Below are 19,839 nucleotides of genomic sequence, written 5' to 3' on the forward strand. Positions count from 1 at the left end.
GTGACTTACAGACGTGGGAGTGTGTGCGTGGAGGAGAGCTTTCACTAACTCATTGAGAACACACACACACATCCTCAAGTTTATCCTTAATTGTGGGCAAAATATGAATGAAGGAAAAGAAAAGCCCTTATTGAGATGAGGAATGCAACTATTTCACTAGTTAATGAAAAGTGCACTTGTATCTCTTTTAACAAAAATATTACTGTTTCTCTAAATTTCAAAACATATGAGAATTTCACTCAACTGGGTAAAATAATCTGTCATCTCCGTGTATTCCTTTCCCACACCTATCCTTTATCTGTTGAAGCATTTGTACAAAACCGTTGCGGTCCTTAGCCAGACATCAACAAATTAAACGTACATTTGCAACAAACGTTATAACTTCACAGGTTTTGAACTTGCATAACTAAGGCTTAGTGAACAAAAAGCAGCAGGGAAACCTTGTGTTTGCAGTATAAAGGCAGTGATATGACAAACCGATGTTTGTATGAAAACACTGTAAGCAAATGCTGTAAACTGATCTTCTCATGTGACTTCCTCACAACAGACAAAAGGTCAAAAGGTGTTTTGGAAACATCCCTCCATCAGGTAGTGAACATAAGACACTACTCACAGAAGTACTTGAGCGTCTCTTCTATCTGCTCGTGTGTGAGTCCCAGAGCTACGATTGGTGTCAGCAGAGGGGTGTGCAGCCAGTCGTCATGGTCGTATCCGAACACCGTGTCCGCTCGCAGGGTGTAGCTGGGCTGACCCTCAGACAGGAGGCTCACTATCTCCAACTCGGGCAGGTCGGAACAAAGGTCTGTGTAATATGGATAACGTTTGTGAGTGTATGGGTTTATATGAGGATAGAGAAACAAACAGAGAAAAAAAGGGCTTTAACAACATGTCACAACAAATAGTCACCTACAATGACACACTGCCCTCTACTGATAGGTCTATGAACCTACCTTTCTTATAAGTTTACAATAAAATGAACTCTTGTGCTTGGTATTTGCAAAATGCTCAAATTAAAATTCTTAATTAAGGGTTTTTGCAAAAACATAAATAAAATAGGAGTGTCTTCTCATGTATGTTCATACAGTATATTTCTTTCAGGCATTCAGTCAATTGTACCAAACAATGTGAGCAATTATTTTGAACGTCGAAGAAAAAGAAATCATAAAATCCTAGGACTTTTGCAAGATTAAATGAAGATGTCTAAATACCAAACAGGCCTTTTTTAAAGATAAATTACCTTAATACACCTTGGAATCTTGATTACATGTTTAAAAAAAAAAATATATATTTATATATATATATATAAATGAAAGATATTCTTCCTCTGTGACTCACCTGTTAAAGTTGAGACATCGTGGCAGGCTGGTTGTCTCAGGTCCCCGAGGCTCTCAGATGTTTCAATATGAAGAGGCCGGGGGTCCGTCCCCAGGGCCCCAAGCGCCTCCCCCTGCCCCTCATGGAGGGAGAACGCTGACTGGGAGTCCAGGTGGGCCTGTGGGGACCAGGAGGGAGGAGAAAGAGGAGCAGGAAGAGGAGAGGACGGAGGGGAGGCAGGGTGGGACAGCTTGAGACAGGGCTGGAGGGTTCAGGCTGAAGGCTGACCTAGAGCTGGGTGTCCCGCTGTGGGACTGAGGCCCCCTGCTGGCTCAGGGAGAGGACACAAGCCTCCAGGGCATCAGGCTCTGGTTGGCTGAGAAGGTAACTAGAGAGGAGAATGCAGAGAGGAGGAGAGGGGAGAAAAGAGAGTCATTAGGATGTTGGAACTGTTCATTGTTATGTTCATTATATTGCTGTATATAAAGGGCACGTTGAGTGACATATTAGTGTTCATATTTTAGTTCGTTTTGGTAGTTATTTATGGTTTTGTTTTTTGCAGAGAGGTGGAGGCGTGTGGTGAAGTGGATAGAGCGTTGGTGTTTGGATCAAGGGAGCACAGGTTCAAACCCCATTGCCGTTTCTTTACCAGGAAAAGAGACATAAAAGCCGGTGTTCTTTGTATTTTGTAGTTTATAGAAAATAATAAATAAATTCTCGTCTAGACAATGGACATTTTCCTGTGTAAGATTTGCTTCCTGGTGCTTTAGCGGCTCTTTGATTTTGGGTTTGTTTTCAGTTTTAAGAACAAATAGCCACCACAAGAATGTTTAAAGGGTGTTTAAAGGATCTAGGTGACAAAAAATGTATTGAATATAGCAATGCAGGTGATTATGATAAGTATGTATTGAAGATTGCAATCTTATACAGTTCTGCATACAAAGCCTGCAATATGGTGTGACCACAGTTTTGTTTTCAGTCTCTCCATTTCTCAAGCAACACGAGTGAACAACTTTAACTAGACGTTGCTTGACTTTTGCTTTGTAGCAATACATTGAACGCTTTTGTTTTACCATTCAATAGGCCCACAATTGGTCAAAGATTCCAGCATATAACATCTCTCAAACTAGTAACTGCAGACTCGTCTTTTTTAACACAGAAACTGAAACTTGTAAAACAACTCTCCATATGAGAAGTAGAGTTAATGGGGTTAATTGTCTTTCCAACGGTCTCACAAATAAAACAATTAAAAACTACAAAAGGGTTAAGAGTAATACTAAAATAGAAAATATGTGAAAAATGTGGTGAAGCCCTACTTTAAAAAAAATGTTTTGTGATGAAACGGTATCAAAGAAGATGTTATATTATTATTAATAAAACCAGCAAGTCCATTAGTGCCAGTTTCTAATATCTCTTATCATGCAAGTAACTGAGACCCATTTATTTTTCAACAGATCTGAAGTCTGCCAGCATCAAACCTTTTGTCTGATCAGAAAGCCTTTCAGTAAAACCACAACAGAGCCGGCCTCCTCTCTGTGTTGTAGGGTCACACGGATAGAGTAACCTCCGTCTGAAGCCACACACACACACACACACACACACACACACACACACACACACACACACACACACACACACACACACACACACACACACACACACACACACACACACACACACACACACACACACACACACACACACACACACACACACACACACACACACACACACACACACACACACACACACACACACACACACACACACACACACACACACACACACACACACACACACACACACACACACACACACACACAACTGTTAACACCAGCAGCTCCAGCTGCGAAGAGTTAATGCATACAGTCTGCACTGATCTAGGTCGGTATCATCTCTGACAGTATGCACCATACAGCAGTGATTCTCACCGTGGGGACTGGGTTTTCAGATTCACTCATTTAAAATACCACTCTATAAAAAGTCTTACAAATGTCACATAAAAACAAACATTTTAAATATATAATAGTTATACATAACATTCCAATTAAAAAAAGATATACCTCTTAGAATCTAAACATATCTTCATCTATTATCATTTAATTGTGTCTTGTGTTTTTATACTTTGTACCTTTGTTTCTCTCACTAAGACTGTAGAAGTGTAAAAAAATAGGGAATAAAAAAGAGGGTCACATCAGAATACTCTCTGTCTTGTTAGGGGTCTTTACCTGAAAACAATTGAGAACCTCTTTTATTCAATAACGTACATCTTTGGAAAAGAAGACTCTATTTTAATATTTACGTTCTTTGCATAATCACTTGACAGTATTTAAGGTCCACCTTGATAAAACTAATACACCCAATTTATATCAGCAAGGCTAAATTAAATAACAGACACCTCTCTGTTTAGTGTAATACAATTCAACCACAATCATAACCTGCGTGAAGAGAGGATTTATTACAGGGCTAGGTGTGCATATTAAACTGGCATCTAAATGTATAAATGTATGCAGTTACTCGTAAACTAATTGAACTCTTGTTTATAGAATATTTGCCATCCCTGCCCCATATTTTCATAGTATGAAGGCAACCATAAATGTGGTTTTACAATAATACACTACAAGCATAACTAAATAATGTTGTGTGTATGGAAGTCATCAAGTCAAAATTCACAGAATTTATTTTGTAGGTGGTCATTTTTTTTTATTTGATCAGATTTGTTTCGAATGTGTAAAACAATAATACAAACATTTAACATGAGAATTATTATACAATACAAAAAAAATGTAGGGGTGGGAAAAAGTTTACACTTATTTAATCCCACCCCTTCTCCCAAAAAATTATTAACATATACATAGTTTTGTTTTTATAATAATAATAATAATAATAATAATAATAGTAGTGTTGTTTGTATTTAATTATTTTTCGAAGAATGTTCTTGTGTGTTTTGACATTATGTTTGTTAATATCTGAAAGAAACATTTATTTTCATTATCAAAAACAATATACAAAGCTATGGTAATGATAAAGATTTGCCACGTGCTGAATCTTACTGATCTTTTATATATAAAAAAGGTTCTCATAGAGTTTAAAAAGCTGCTTATTAATGACACAATACTGTACTTAAATTCCAGTCTGAGAGTGGCTTCATGCTTTAGCCAGGCGGGTAACAAAAGGACACTTGATACGTCGACCCAGTTTTTGCAGTCAATAAAACATGAAGCCACAGGGTTAGGCCCAATTAAAGGGACAGCGACCAGCCTGTCTTGTGTAGAGCACACACACACACACACACACACACACACACACACACACACACACACACACACACACACACACACACACACACACACACACACACACACACACACACACACACACACACACACACACACACACACACACACACACACACACACACACACACACACACACACACACACACACACACACACACACACACACCACACACACACACACACACACACACACACACACACACACACACACACACACACACACACACACACACACACACACACACACACACACACACACACACACACACACACACACACACACACACACACTGCAGCTGTGGACCCTTTTAGATTACACTTGAATTAAAGTAACCCCCCGCCACAGCAGTATCACTATCACCAGCCGCTTTATATTCCCTTTACCCTTGTTGGTGTTCTCCCCTCCTCTGCTTCCCACAGCACAGTCCATCCAATCAGCTGAGTGATTTGGTTGGTGGCCAACACCCCACCCCACCCCCCCTGCAATCCTCTCTCTCTTATCGATGTCAAGAGGAGACGCAGCACCTGCACACACTCCAGCTTTGAGATCCCCCCCATCAGAGCAAACCATTTACAAGTTTGTGTTATGGCTGGGCTACTTAAAGAAAATCATATCGCAGCACCAATATCTGATCAAAAACCTTAATGTGATATTGTCACTATATTGTAGGGTTGGCAATTTATTCTTTAATAAAATATATGCACAATTACAATTGTGATCAGTAATGTGGATTTAATCACAAAGCAGGTTAAGGCAATAATATAGTTGAAGCAGTTGCACCACGATGACAGCAGCCACCCTCCCATATTTGTTATTGAAAAAAGTGTCAATAACTGTCTAGTGTTGCATTTATTTTGTCTTTATTATTTGAATAAATGCCTTTATTTCGAAACAAGATAAAAACAGTACTTTACAAATGTTTTAGTTTTTGCATTTCTTGTGATACTGATGTATGACTTGAAAAACACACATTTTAAAATGATCAGTAGTCTGTGCATTGTCCTTTCCATAACCTAGCAAGTATACCCATGATACCATTTGTTTATTATATCGCAAATCGCATATTGTCCACAATAATTGCAATATGAGTTTTTCCCCAAATGGTGCAGTCCTAGTTCATAGCGCATGTACTCTAGGTGTTTTTTATATCAGTCACATTCATATATTTAAATTATACTCCACATTACTGCTTTTTTTGTAATTCTGGTAAGAAGCCAACTCTATGTTGTGCTCTACACAATGGCAAGACCGTTGACTCGTATGTAATCTTGAACTGCTAGAACAATCTGATATATTCATTTAAAATGCAATTTACTGTAATGCAGCCTTTAAAACCAGAATAAAAGACAACACTTGCAGATAACGCTTCTAAAATCTAAGACTGTAAATAGTCTCATATAAAGATACATATCTAACATTGATATATTGCTCCGCCATAGTTAGTGTATCTTCACTAGAGTTATTATAACATTGATATATTGCTCAGCGCTAGTATATCTACAGTATGTGTTATGAGGAAAGTTAAAGTTCTTGTTTACACACAACAGACCTGTGTGCATGGGAATTTTTAAAGTCCTAAATTCACATCCACACAAAACAAAAGCTGTGTACTCATGTGGAGAAGGAAAACATGCATGTCGTCCAGGGTCTTCACATTAACCCTCTGTCAGTTCCAATTTGGCAGCGAGTGAAACACACTGTTGGTTTGTTAGCCACGCAGCAGAGCGAGACCCTGTCAGACACTTAGGCCTGACACCAGGGGACACGCTTATTAGCCCCCCTTTGTCTCCTCATCTTCTTACTGTGCCAGGCAGGATGTCAGAGGAATAAAAAAAAAACTGTCAGCTGTAGCATCATTCATATCGAACACAATGGAGCTGCTGCGAAGGTTAGCGCACCAACCTGTGTCCAGAAAAAGCAACCAAAACAAAGTTAAAATGCTACCAGGGGGTTCAGTGTTCTGTAAACAGATTCAATGTGACATTCATATAATATAATCCAGTGAACAAATGCAACAAAGGCCATAGTTTTTGCTTCTTTTCCAAAATGTATAGTGTGTTTCTGCTTTTGACCTTGACTCGAGGGAGTTTAAAGGGCTCTACGTTGGTACTGGTGCAAACAATGCCCTTCCAGGATGGTGTGTACGTGAGCAGAGGCACACAGGAGGGACCGAGAGCCGGCAGGAGGGGGAAGGAAGGGAGGGAGGACAGCTACACAGAGGGGGCTGAACGAGGGGTTCATTTGAGACAGGGGTGCAAGGGAGAGCACACAGATCAAAGAGCCTTCCGGCTAGTGCAGCAGGTGACTGTCTTATGATCTCTTCTGTAGCTAGCCAAAGGGATCCGCAACGCTGAACGGATCGCTTCTCAGAAAACAACCAAAAAACTAACAGTGGTTCTTAAATGCAGCCAAATCCAAATCATCTAACCTTATTGGGTTGTAGCCATGTTCTTATTAGCAAATGCTTCTTAAAGTCAATACATTTCAAATAAGCTGGCATTTGTCTTTAACTGCCATTACATTTAAAGTTATGGAGACAAACATACGTTTTTTTTTAAAAAGGTATTTACTTCAGCTTTGATCAAAAAAGCTGAAACCAATTATTTTTCATGGAGGCAACTTTAATGACTTCTTCATTATGAATATCTGGCAGGCAGCATGCCCTTGGTTCTTTCTCGTTCATGTGACCAAGCTTCAAATGACGAGTCCCTGAATCTAATGATGACAGGAGAACCTCTGCATGATGCAAAATAATATATATGTGGGTTGAAGGGGAACGAGAAGTAAACTCAAATCCATTTTCTTTCAAAGAGCAGCGGTCTACATTCTTCGAGGGGAATATAACATGAGATTTAAAGACTGAAAAATACACTGACTTTCTTTTTCTTCTTGAAATATTTAAAATAAAAACATAGGTAATATTAGCAATAACATTAACTAGAGCCTTGGCTCTGAGGGCTTCAACGTGCAAATAAACTCACATGCTTCCATGCCACTACATCGGACTATAAGACACAAAGTCTGGATAAGTGCAGCGTTTGAATTATCAAATGATGTAATTAAAGAGTTTTAGAGTCTTTGGTTAAAGGAATAACCAGGGGCCTCATTTATAAAGGGATATATGCTCAAAAAATGGCGTACGCCAGTTTCTACGCAATGTTTGCGATTTATAAAATACTAACTTGACGGGAAAACGTGCGGTCCTCCACGCAAACTCTGACCCATGCGCCAAGCACAAAAACGGGAGACGAGAAACTGCGACACCGCGTTGGCAGAAGGAAGAATGGAGAGAAATATGTGGAAATAATACCATAAACAAAATGCTACCTCTCATTTATCATATGAAGAATTCATTTTCACAAATTGATTAAAGCCAATCTTAAAATGATTAAACAAACGCCTGTTTGCGACTCCTCAGTGCACACAAAAACATAACTTGGAGAAATAAATAAATGTTATTTAAAACCACCTCGAAATGTTGTGTTAATGTTATGAAATGTTTTCTTAAATGATGCGGTAAGCAGGAGGACAGAATTACGTCTAAACTGACGCCGTTTTGCATTTCTATAGGTTGTAGATACGAGCATGGTTTTATATACTATCACGTTTAAATCGTGTTTTATGCCGTTTGCCAAGACTTGATAAGTCGCTCGTAAAACACAGGAGGTATGGAAACTAAGAACACCATATGTGGTAAATTGTACAGCTAATATAACACAACACATTAGTTGTATTTCCTTTAACTGGTGGATATAGAGTTGCTGCGGGGAGGGGGGGGGGGGGGTTGAGACGCACAGGCTGCAGTGGAGATGCTGCGCACAGCTGATCGACAGCTGGGGACGCAAACCACCAAATACAAAAACATAATTCAGATCCAGTCGCGGAGGGATTTCCCGATCACTTCTTACAGTTTCTCATCAAGGGGGGGGTCTCCTGTCCCCGGTACAAACACACTGCCTGAGGAAGGCTATGTGTATTTAATTTGTCATTAACCTTTTTCGGACTTATTTATTTATTTTGGAGACGATCCGACCTCCATGCTGCTACTCTGGTTCAAACTGCATCCACCAAACAATATGATTTATCTCGACCTCCCCAAAATAACCAAAATCTGACACGGTGTGAGATGTCTTTTTTAGCTGTTCTGTCGTCATTTCCTGCGATCTTCTTCAAAATGAATGAATGAATGGGCGTTTCTTTGACTATTTATAGGCAAATGTGGGCGTTATGAGAAGCCCGCAAAAGCTGCACCGCATTTCGAGTCGATTGTAATTTATAAAGGGAAACCGGCGTATGAAGTGCTGTACGCACTTTCCTCGCCGGTACGCAGTCTTTGGTGAATCGGAAAATGTCGGAACATTTCTGTACCTATTTTTTGGATTTCTACTACGTAAGCAACCTTCCCACGTGAATCCTACGCACAGCGTTATACATGAGGCCCCAGAGCTTTAGATATACTGCTCTACTGCCAAATCTTAACCAGTGAAGTTCTTCAAAAGCTCAACTTCCACTTAATGAAAATCCCCTGATGTATCTGTAAAAAAGCCGAGATCCAAACTTCAGGCTGGATTCAATATTTGAATCTTATCAGCTCAGAGGATAAGATGACCCAACTGCAGCATGTTACGGTCCAGAGATAAGTGCATCAACTCACAGTCTGAACAGTATTAAGTCCACAAACACTACTCATACCTGCCCAAAAATAATTGTACTATATGTAACATTTCCCCTCTGCTCTTCTCCCTGTACACCAACAGCTGCACCTCCAGTCACCAGTCTGTCAAGCTCCTGAAGTTCGCAGACGACACCACACTCATCGGACTCATCTCTGGTGGGGACGAGTCTGCCTACAGGTGGGAGAAGGACCATCTGGTGACCTGGTGTGGGGAAAACCACCTGGAGCTCAACGCTCTCAAGACAGTGGAGATGGTTGTGGACTTCAGGAAGAACGCAGCCCCACCCGCCCCCATCACTCTGTGACCAGTAACTGCTGTGGAGTCTTTCCGCTTCCTGGGCACCATCATCGCCCAGGACCTCAAATGGGAGCAGAACATCTGCTCCCTCATCAAAAAAGCCCAGCCGAGGATGTTCTTCCTGAGGCAGCTGAAGAAATTCAACCTGCCAAAGACGATGATGGTGAACTTCTACACCTCCATCATGGAGTCCATCCTCACCTCCTCCATCACCATCTGGTACGCTGCAGCCACAGCCAAGGATAAGGGCAGGCTGCAGCGGCTCATCCGCTCTGCAGAGAAGGTGATCGGCTGCAATCAGCCATCCCTCCACAACCTGCACGCCTCTAGAACCTCCGACCCCTCCCACCCTGGACACAAACTGTTCACCCCCCTCCCCTCTGGCAGGAGGCTGCGCTCCATCAGGACCAAAACCTCTCGCCACCTGAACAGTTTCTTCCCCTCCGCTACCGGCCTCTTAAACAAGGCCCGGCCCCCCCCCACTGACACTTACCTCAGCCACAATGTAGTCTATATGCATTACATTAATGCACACAATGTTCATACTGCTTACTACACATATGTCCTGTTTCATATCCTATAATTCATTCATAGCATTCTATTTCCATGTAAATTACTGCTTTTTTAATTTATTTTATTGCTATTTAACTATATTTTGTTACGGTGCCCTTAAAGATTTTTTGTTTTATATTTTATGTCTGCACCATGACATCAAGTCAAATTCCTCGTATGTGTGAACCTACCTGGCAATAAACCTGTTTCTGATACTAGACTTTAATTTAACTGTATTTCAGAAAACATTTTTTCTGCATAGGAGCCTTAATATTGCTTCTGATTGAGAGTTATCCTATTCAAAAATCAAAGTCGTGTCGAACATTATTTGTCATTTCTTGTAAATGTACACAAAATACCAGTTTTACTACCTTTTTATCCTACATTAGCCACAATGCTACGTCAGCCAACTGCGGACTAGAATACATCCTGAATTTAGCACACCTAATTAGTAAATTCAAGGTTAATTAAAATCAAATTGTGATTGACCCCAAGAATTTACATTTTTTAAACGACTCGTGAGATACCAGAGGATTCTAACCAGTATTGTAAAAGTGTAACAAATTGCTTACTATCATTTGGGCCAGTAAGATTTAGGCAGAACTAGAACAGCTCCACATAAAAACGGTCCTGTTCTGAAACCAGTGGCAGGTATTATCCAATGAATGACATCATGCTCTCATTATTGGAAATGATACAGCTGGCAACGGCAGACATGGCGTTGAATTGGTTAATCATTAACAACTCATATGTTCTTGGCCAAGTTCATTTTTCATTCTGTGATATCATCCATAAAAAGGTGAATGAAGTGACGGCTGAGAAAGGGATCACATGGGTCACCTTCACAGATATGCATGCAACATGATATCTGTGCTGATATCTGTTATACTATTAATAAGCCATGTTTTAAATATCATGCTGAGCTAGGCACAGTGCAAACACAAAGCCTTCATCATTACAAAAGACAGGATCTGATGCATGATGCAAAATAAATACTGCAGTTTGCCACAACAAAGAGAGCCGGGAATTGGGCTGATAATGAAAAAAGGCACTTCAAAGCATGAGAATTACAGGAAAGAGTAATGGGGCCACTAATGCTTAATTATAAATACTGATTTATCTGTTTTTCATATAAAAATGATCGATTAACCATTTAGTCCACAAAGTCATGTAGAAATAAGGGGAGAAAAACTGTTATATTCAGTTCACAATAATGTGAAAAGCAACAAAGCCTCACACGTGAAATGCTGGAACAAGTGAGTTTTTATGTGCGATATGACAATTATCAAATGTGTATGTAATGTATCCACTAACTACAGTACTAGGAACGGCTATGGTGATGAGAAGCTGGAAAGTATCAAGAGAGATCAAAGTGACAAACAGGAGGAAAAGAGCATGGGAAAAAACAGGAGGCTAGTAAGAAAGACTAGAGCAAGAATGTCACAGCTGGAAGAACTAAATCTGGACAGCAACTGCCCACGAAAAGAAAGCGGTTACAAAAACCAAAATACCAACTACTGAGTCTCTAAAGGCCAATCTGCGCTGTGAGCTCAACATGTGGTCCTTTAAATCTGCTCCTAAGGCACCAAAACACATCAGAGCTATATCTCAACAAACTCACCCTGTAGAGCCTTGAGATCTGCGCAGGAATAACAACTTGACTGACTAATGGTTAAAGAGTATGTTGGTGTAGGGCACAGATCCAGTCTGCTGAGTTACTGAATGCCTTGACCTTTAAAACAGAATTGTAACAGCTGATCAAGAGGCAAGGTCGAAATCATTATTGTGTTCTTCAAATCAAAAGCCCTTATGTGTCCTCAGATCTGTTTGTCTGTAATCTGTTGTGTTTTTAAAATATCTTTAAAGATACTCCAATGTATAGTTATAGGTAAATATGTAACTAAAACAATTGAGGGGAAATAATGGAGGTCAATCCACACGTAACTAACTACCTAATGTTCACACCCATAGACTGTTATGTTGCAGGTCACTGTACACCACTAAGTGTCTTTGAGACACTCTGAAGGGACAGAAAGCAGAACACATCATAACATCGCTGCACTTAGCTTCAAAAGTACTTTTAGGGAGGGACACAAGATGATTTAATCATACTTACTATGTGTGAAAAGGTACCTTCCTTTCACACCTATGTATCAAATCAAACAAACAAACAGAAATGTGTCAGCTGTAATGACAGTTGCACTGAAAGGTAAAAAGGTCTAGCTACTGATGGCAGTGTTTTATGTTTTGAGTCCCAATTATCTGAATAATAGTGAGGCGTTCCTATTTGTTATGATGATAAACAGTTATCAAGCAGAAAACAAAAGGGGAAGTCTCTCCCACTTGGTCACATCTGAAAGTTGAAAGGCGATCATAACAATTAATCATAGAGGGAAATTAAATGGCTCTCGGACAGCTAATCAGCAGGGTTGGTTCAAGAGTGCCCAGATTTAAAATAATTGAACTTTTGCTAAAAAAAAGTGGCCCAATATGACGGAAAAAACATTAATTTATGAAACTCATTTTTGCTGACATGACAAATATCACGAGGGGACAAACACAAGCAGGTAAAGGCTTCAGATCAGAGTACAGCAACATTAGCCAAATGCTAATAACAGGGGACGTGCCAGCAAGCCATATGATTATTAAAAACAACTGAAACAGACTTACTGTGCTGCTGCGGTAGTTATCTTAGCATGTGATGAGTGATATCCAGTGTTTGTAAGGTACCGTCTCCTTTAGTGTGCGTCCGTTAAATGAAATGCTCTCTGGGCTGCTTTACCGGCCGGCTTCTGTCCTGTCCCGAGAGTGTCCTGAGAGAGAGAGAGAGAGAGAGAGAGAGAGAGAGAGAGAGAGAGAGAGAGAGAGAGAGAGAGAGAGAGAGAAACAATCAGGCGGGATGGAGGTGGGGCTGAAGGGGGAATGAAAGAGGAGGAGGAGGGACGTACGGAGAAAAGGCGTGCTGGTTTATTATGTCTGAGAAACAGACTGACAGACTGAAACTTAAGCAGAGCCAGAGGTCTGTAAGGTGTTGGTGTTTCTGCAGCAGCTCAGGATGTCCCACGTCCTCATGACATGGACACGGTTATTTGCATTAACCAAACTCTGCAAAGCTCCTGGCTCTGGTTTCTACTGTGCTATCCAAATCAAACCTATAGTTCAACCTTTGTCACTGCAACAATGCCAAGTCTGTTTCCCAGCACTACTGGTCACTGATTGACAGACTGTCGTCAGAGATAAAGCAGGAGAAAACGACACTATTCTGTTACCCTTACCCTCTTTATAAATGTGTGCTTCTTATGTTTAACTGTACAATTCTACAAAATGGATACCTTTACACATTTAGACTTGAGTTTATCTAGCTTTGTTCATTGTTATCTGGGATGTATCTTCATGACCAGTTAAGGCTACATCCTGGGGGGGGGGTACAGACACACGTTCACTTATCGATAAGTCGGTAAGTAACATCAGTTTGTTTGTGCAGTTTAACATAAAGCTCACAGAGGCCGTCACTATAAATCTGGCTTTACATAACACTTGGGACAGAAATAGGTTCAGTTATAACAAAAAACAAGTCAACTGGAAATATGTTATCATAAACCAAAGACTACTCATGCTTTTTGAATGTATTCTCCTTAGCAACACAACTACCACACTGATGCAAGACAATTTTATTTGTTTATGTATTGCTTACAGTGCAGTCTCGTTCAAGGTTGCAATGTCACCAAAAAAGGGCATTGTGGTTTCTTTGGGATATTCCACTTGTTCTGAAATAGTAGCAACACAGCCACATCTTCTGTTATCCAACATGTAACCTGACAGCGTCATGATATCATAGAGAACAGCTCAAATATTTGATTACATCACACAAGATCATATCCAAAAGCAAGGAGTTTAAATTCTTAACCCATGCAGAACTTTTTGAGCTGAGACTGTACTATAGTTAATAGAATAGAATATATCTTTATTGTCATCATACAGAGTATAACGACATTTCGTTGGCATCTCTCACTGCAGTAATAAAATAAATAGAGACTAATAAATCATTAAAAGCAGTAGTAAAGGCAGAGTTCGCAGCAATGATAGTTCGAAGTAACTCCGACAACAAATTCAAATAAAGGTTTTCCTCCAAAGTTAGATCACAATACTTTTTATTGTGTTCAGGGAAAATAAACTGCGTGAGAAAACAAATTCATGCTGAGGATGACTTGGTGCCCTCTAATATTGTATAGTCTATGATATTTATTAATTGCAGAAATGCAATGCCATTTAAAACGGCTACAGACAGATACATACTGTTGAACACCTAGTACTTAAAGGTTAGGTATGTAATTTATTTCACAAACACTTTTTGTTATATTCCATGGAATGCTCTTAACATCCCGATAGCAATGAATATATTAAATGCTTTGACAATAAATACCAAGCCGTGGCGCTGTAAAAAGAACGGCCCGGCCCGGCTAAAATAAGGGGGGGGTTGGCGGCGGCTAGTGGAGTACTTCGTGACCACAGAGTGTGAACGTTGTGATCAGCTGTTTTAGCGCAGTTCTCCTGTGAAGGGGGGGGGGGGAGTCTCCCTCCGCAGCCGGTTGTAGTTTTGGCACAAGTCCGTTATACAGACCGACGTTAACAGCAGCCCTGTCTGTGCACACGGAGACCGACTCTGTCGTCCGGTGATCTAACCGCCTTCTGGAAAAGCTTCACAAGTACGTCGGTACGCAAATGCGTTTTGTGACACAAGTGACGGTACGCATTTCAGATTACGCACATAACCTGCGTACCAGTTATGTGCACCCCTACAGCAAAAGTATTCTCCGTCGGGACTTCCTGACACAACACCACGCCGTTATCAAAGATGTTCTATTGAGAAGATGATCAATACGTGACGAAAGTTTTCAAAACCGTGGCTACTGAAATCAATCTTACTAACGGCTGTCTGTGCAATTTACTCCGCGCGAGTTGGCAGACTTTATTTTGCTTACTTTAACATCATTTTTCATGGTGGGGCTAAGCCATTTCTTGGTATGGGTGTAGCCTACCCCAGCCATACCCTGGCGCTGGCACGTATGGGGCGGGCCATTCTGCACATGCGTTAAATGCGTTAAATATTTTAACGCAATTAATTCAAAAAATTAATTACCGCCGTTAACGCGATAATTTTGACAGCACTAATCTTTACTATCATATATTTATTTGTTTGTGACTGTAACCACTGGATTGTTTATGAGTGTTTTCCGGACATAAAACACTTAAACACAGCAACATGTATACTGTACTATCACTGAAGCCACAAGAAACTCAGCTTTATTTCAAACATCAGCCAATTATAGATCATTTAAAAAAGGATTTTATCATCTGCAGATGAGCGTGTGTGGGCCTATATAGTGTCTATAAATGCCTCTTTAAATAGATTACACATAACATTGACCAGCTTTTGTGTTAGTTTGCTATACCATAGTGCTTCAGGTGTAGAATATACAAAATATAACATGTCCAAATATGAAAGAAGGCCTAGGTACAAGCAAACGTAAAAAAAAGAAAGAGTCTGACTGAGAGGCCAAACAAACGTCAGGAGAGAGAAAAGAGAGATTTGTCTCAAGTCTTGAGGTAAGCAATGTGTTTCAGTATAATGCCCTACAGACCATCATACAGTTACAATCATTAATTCTCTATATACAAACTTCCTGATTTACATACACTGTACTACGCCTCAGTTTAAAAATGTCATAAAACTAAATGTGAAATCAAATATGGTGCAATTTCTTTTTAGAGGGAGGACTCCACGAATTTTAATGAGGTGGGCGATAATGGACATTATGGCTATTGATGATGGCCTGTTTCCTCTTGCATAGTACGTCACACACACTATCAAATAGTGCAAATGTTCCTGTTCGATCAAAACACTTGCAAACAATTGGCTAAACTACATCAGCTAATTGTTTGAAGGTATTTCGTGGAGAACGGAGATGGCAAACTATCTGAGTGGATCATAGTGTATCTTTATGTATATATCCTTTAGGCCTGCATGTTTTAGAGGGTCACATCGACTAGGGCTGAACGATATACCGTGTCATGGCGATAACCGCGGTATGCGCAGCACAGAAGCACAGAATTCAAAATAAAGATACCCTTATTACTTATCGAAACTGCACATACAATATATCCGATTAAAGCTGAGACTCCACAGATTATTTAAGTATAGTATCTAAGCGATCCGATCTCGCAACAGGGGAAGCAAACACAGACATCACAACACGTATCTTTTAGGCAAGGCAAGGCAAGTTTATTTATATAGCACTTTTCAACGGAAGGCAATTCAAAGTGCTTTACACAAAAAAAATGAAAGACATTAAGCATTAAAAAAGAAAAGCCAATAAAATAAATACGGAGCTTTTACGGGAGATCGTCTCACCGTAGCTGTCAATCTGATCAAAAGACGTGTTCAATGGCATTTGAATCGGTTGATCCATAGGTTGATAATGTATCTGTGGCTTTGAAGCAACAGAGCCTTTTCTTATCAAGCTCCACATTTGTGGAATCAGCTTCCAGTTTGTGTTCGGGCGGCAGACACCCTATCCGTTTTTAAGAGTGCGCTTAAGACCTTCCTTTTTGATAAAGCTTATAGTTAGGGCTGATTAGATTCAGCCCCTAGTTTTGCTGATATAGGCTTAGTTTGTCGGGGGACATCTTACTTCTTCCTTCTCTCTGTCTATACCCGTGTACACTCATGTTCCGATTAACCCAGCTTCCCCAAATGTCTTTCTTTTGGTGTCTATATACGCTGGGATCCGGAGTCATGGATGATCCTGCGGTCCTGTGTCCTGGATCGCGAGCGCTGGATCTTGAGTCGTGGCTGTGGTCCTGGATCATAGGTCCTGGATGGATATCCTCGTGGATTCATCTTCCTATTATACACACATGCATTTCCAAACATTTGGACTACCTATGTTGCAAATGTATTATCTTTTCAATTTACACACGGCATCTATTGCACGTCTGTCCGTCCTGGGAGAGGGATCCCTCCTCTGTTGCTCTCCCTGAGGTTTCTCCCATTTTTCCCTTTAAACTGGGTTTTCTTTGGAAGTTTTTCCTTGTACGATGTGAGGGTCTAAGGACAGAGGGTGTCGTATTGTCATACTGATATTCTGTACACACTGTGAAGACCACTGAGACAAATGTAACATTTGTGATATTGGGCTATATAAATAAACATTGATTGATTGATTGATTTATAATCCATAATTCCATTTTTATGTAAAAATCGGAGCACAACAGTTAGCTGCTAATGGTAGCCACCAGAGTGTATGCAGCTTCCGGTTTTGGCTACGCGTCACTCTCACTCCTTATTTGGTAATGTGTGTGTGTTAGACTGCCGCATAGCCAAGACCGGAAGCAGCAGCCACTCTGGTAGCTACCATTAGCAGCTAACTTTTGCTCTGCGATATTTACATAAAAATGGAATTATGGATTATAAATTAAATCATTTTTTTTATACAGAGACGTTAAAAAACCTATGGATTAACCGATTCAGCAGCGGGTTTTTTTCTCGTTTTAATGCCATTGAACACGTATTTTGATCAGATTGACAGCTACGGTGAGACATCTCCCCTAGAAACTACGTAAAGGTACGTGTTGTGATGTCTGTGTTTGCTTCCCTTGTCCGAGTTCAGATCACTCAGTGATGATACTATATACCTAAATAATCTGTGGAACCTCAGCTTTAATAGGATATCTTGTATGTGCAGCTACGATAAGTAATAATAAGGGTACTTTTATCTTGAGTTCTGTGCCAAAGTGCGTTAGCATTTTTCGCTCAGGGGTCATTTAGATGCTTCTTATGAGACTTGTGTTTTGTTTTGGTAAAAATGGTTTGTATCGTCAGTTAGCTGAGATTATTTCCGTTAATCTGGTATAACACATTAATAGGTTCCTAAATATTACGATCCCCTGAGACACTGTCGTGAAAAAAAAAAAGTAAAGTACCCGCCGGGACTTTGGGGTTTAACAGGTTAAAAAAACGCAATACCGCAGGGGGGGGGGAAATCGCGATGTCAGTTTTTTTCAATACCGTGCAGCCCTAACATCGACTCTGTTTACTGAGTTACATGAATGGAGGAAGTCTAATGTGGCACGGTGGCTCAAATGAAAGAAAACAAAACAAAAAGGAAGCAAGGACAAACCAGTGCTCTACCCCTTGTGGCTCCACTGGAATAGGCACCGTTTTTACTGTTATCTTCTTAGAAGACAAGGTTGAGCTCAATAACACGTCAAGCCTATCCCACATCTCTCCGAAACATACGCTGCGCCACCTAAATGTGTGTCTACTGAGGGAGGCCTGATTTGAGATATTAAGTCAATATAATGATAACTAAGTCAATATAATGAGATATTAAGTCAATATAATGAGATATTAAGTCAATATAATGAGATATTAAGTCAATATAATGATACCTAAGTCAATATAATGAGATAACTAAGTCAATATAATGAGATATTAAGTCAATATAATGAGATATTATGTCAATATAATGAGATAACTAAGTCATTATAATGAGATAGCTAAGTCATTATAGTGATTTACAGGATTTTTTTTTTTCCTGTAGCGCAAACAGGCTTCCATAGATTTCTCCAAAATTACCTACCCCACCTTTAAAATAACAAAGATAATCAATGCAATTTAAACATGGTAAAATTTTCAAACTTGTATATTTGTTCATAGTTGTTCTATAAGTGTAAAGGTTATGAGAGACACAACCAAAGACATCTCACTCAATCTTTCCTCTTGGCTTTATTATATGGAGGGTAATCATGTGCTCCTTAATTCATAGTGTTAATAATACCTCCTTTTGTGTCAGCAGTGTTTTCCTCTCTGCATTAGTAATGCCAGTTGTGTTGAACACAGTGAATAATGTGCGTTTTACCAACAAAGGTGCCATTCATGTATGTGTGTACAGAGGCTGCACCTCTGAGTCTCTACTCTGTGTGACTGCACAGTAAAACTAGGTATTAAAGAGGAAAAAGGGAATATGCAGAAGCCATTGTTACTTCTGCAAGCTCCACACCTGCAGGATTACCAAGGAAGGGGGACTTGTTAACCTCAACCACTGAAGGAGGGGTTAAAGATGAAAGGCAACGATGTTACTCTCACTGACTAATTGTTACTGATAAAAGCGATTGTGTTTACCATTTTGCTGTTAAACTATATTTAAAACACACTACCTCAAAGGCTGAGAGTTGAATTCTGATTCCTAATCTCACTTCAAGCATTAACGCCTGCTAGCTATCATGATGAAACCAACCATAATTAGCAAAACCACAAAGTTAGCTAGCTTGAGAAATACAACTTATAAGCAACTTCTTTTCACGTCCCGGCCAAAACAGTCACCAATGTTTTTGGTATACAGTTAGTCAAAAGGTTAGTGTTTCGACATTTGAGCCGAAACATTCACACTTGACGCCCGGAGCAGGACTCCCACCCTGCAGCGTATGGAAATGTCCTCTTACCAAGTTTGGACAGTTTAAGAAACATACACCCAGGCGACAGGTTTACTACATAATTGTTAATGGAAATACAGCAAAACGTATTGAAAGAGGGAAAATATAAACTTACATGTTTATTTGGTCTATTCAACGTCGTTGTCGGCGCAGAAGTTTCCCCCAGCAAACTTCAAGCTCAGCTGTCACATCGGGTTGCCCGCTC

At 40.0% G+C, this 19,839-nt stretch overlaps 1 long non-coding RNA gene across 1 annotated transcript; it reads right to left on the reverse strand.

The window, feature by feature from the left end:
• Positions 1 to 1,491: 1,491 nt before the first annotated feature.
• LOC139435498 (uncharacterized) lies at positions 1,492 to 19,839 on the reverse strand. Its single transcript, XR_011644746.1, has 3 exons — positions 19,750 to 19,839; positions 12,810 to 12,952; positions 1,492 to 1,702 (listed from the first exon to the last, which is right to left on the reverse strand). It is a non-coding gene; the product is annotated as an uncharacterized lncRNA (long non-coding RNA).

Source organism: Pseudochaenichthys georgianus, chromosome 1 (genome assembly GCF_902827115.2).
Source record: "Pseudochaenichthys georgianus chromosome 1, fPseGeo1.2, whole genome shotgun sequence".
NCBI classification, from domain to species: domain Eukaryota; kingdom Metazoa; phylum Chordata; class Actinopteri; order Perciformes; family Channichthyidae; genus Pseudochaenichthys; species Pseudochaenichthys georgianus.